The sequence below is a fragment of the Elephantulus edwardii genome, unplaced genomic scaffold (genome assembly GCF_000299155.1).
Source record: "Elephantulus edwardii isolate Elephantulus edwardi_28Jun2011 unplaced genomic scaffold, EleEdw1.0 scaffold00019, whole genome shotgun sequence".
In the NCBI taxonomy this organism is placed as follows: Eukaryota; Metazoa; Chordata; class Mammalia; order Macroscelidea; family Macroscelididae; genus Elephantulus; species Elephantulus edwardii.
This window is the reverse complement of record NW_006399769.1, coordinates 120,724-122,508: the sequence shown is the minus strand read 5'-3', so window position 1 is coordinate 122,508 and position 1,785 is coordinate 120,724.

The window sequence follows — 1,785 nt, the reverse complement described above, 5'->3', positions numbered from 1 at the left end:
AAGATCCTTTATGAGCTATATTGATTCAGTGACTGGAATAATGAGGTAGAGAGATTGGCACAGGTCAGAGCAGGGTTTCAGGTTTGTACATAGGGTCAATATGAGTAGCAGGCAATTCGACGGCACATAACAAGAGCATGAGAATATAAAATTATTTGACTCAATGCTCTTTCAACGAGTTATGTGTCTCAGTGAAAAAAATAGACATGGCAGGAAGAGTTACAAGCATACACATGTACATCATGTTCTTAACACCATTGCCTATGTTAGCCAATAGATGGGAACAATCTTTGTATCCCTCAGGACATAGATGGGTAAATAATCATGACACAAATACACTATGAAGCACCCTTAAAAGATAATGAAGAATGTGATAAATAGTGAGATATGGATTATTATAGGGAAAAGAAGCTTATTTACCTAAGTTATCACAAAGGGAAATATATGAGACCACTACTGTGAAAAGTTAAGGAAAGGTTTCCACACAGAAGGAAACATTCTTTAATGGTTACCAGGGATAGGAAGGGAGGTGTATGGGAGATAGAAGTTAGTACATTGGTTGTAGTCCACTTTCCTCAAGGTGATTCCACCTCGTGGATACTCTCCTGGGGTTCTGAAGCTGTAAGTTTACAAGAGGAGCCAGCCTTGCCTTTTTTTTTCCACCAATATTTCAGTGAGCAGCTCAGTTATGCATTATGCAATTACATATTCCTAAATAGATGATAAACACTTCTAAAGTTAAATGAAGATAAGGTATATCAAAGAATGGAATAAGCACTCTAATACTAGTAAAAATAAAAAAAAATTAAAAAAACATCTCAAGACTTGTTCACGTTATAGTCAAGACTCTATGTTATATAACAAAAGACTCTGTTTCCTCCGGAAACCCTATGAACCTGGAGAGAGGATGAAAAGCAGGAAATTGTCGAGGACTCTCCTTCATAGGGTCACTATGAGTCACCTGCTACTCGACGGCACTTAACAACAACAACAACAACAACAACAACAACAACAAACAATGTAAGGAGATGAAAAGATTATAAATTTGGAAAGGAGAAAGAAATTACACTCATCATCTTACATACATTTGAAGTCAGTATGCCGCAGGATAGATGTACACACTGAAAATATATGCATAGAAATAGTGAAGCCATCAGGGCGCACCATAATGTAAGCTTCTTCACCTTAACCAGAGGCCCTAAGGGAATCTGTTTCTGGTCAGGTCCTCAGGGCCATAGTCTCTGGAGTTTTTCTAGATATCACATTGATAGGTATTTAATGGTGTCTTAGAAACTTGCTAGTGATTTTCTAAAATGTAAGTAATGGCCTTTACCTGTATGGGAAAAAGAGTAATGAAGAACACTGTTGTTGCAATAAAACAATTAGTCCATAATAGTATCCCTGCCCATTAAGCCCAAATTCTGTCATCCTGAGGAGAATACAAATAGATGTCATCTGTCTACCACTGCTGACCACTTTGAAAGTATTCACATTAGAAAATAGTGAAGAGACTGTGAGATAAATGAGAAAGAAACTAAAAAAATCACAAAAGTGATCAGATTACCTTTCTGATAGACATACGATAGACAGTCATCAACCTGATAAAAATTATTTGAACTCATCCTATTGGTTCATATTTTAGGCAAACAAGGGTAATATGAAGAATGTCTACCCTCTTAGAATAACCCACTATTCAAGACCAAAATGGTCGGACTTGCTGAGATATAAAACTCAGAAGGAAGGAAGAAAGAGAATACAAAGATAAACAGAATCCAGGATCATGGG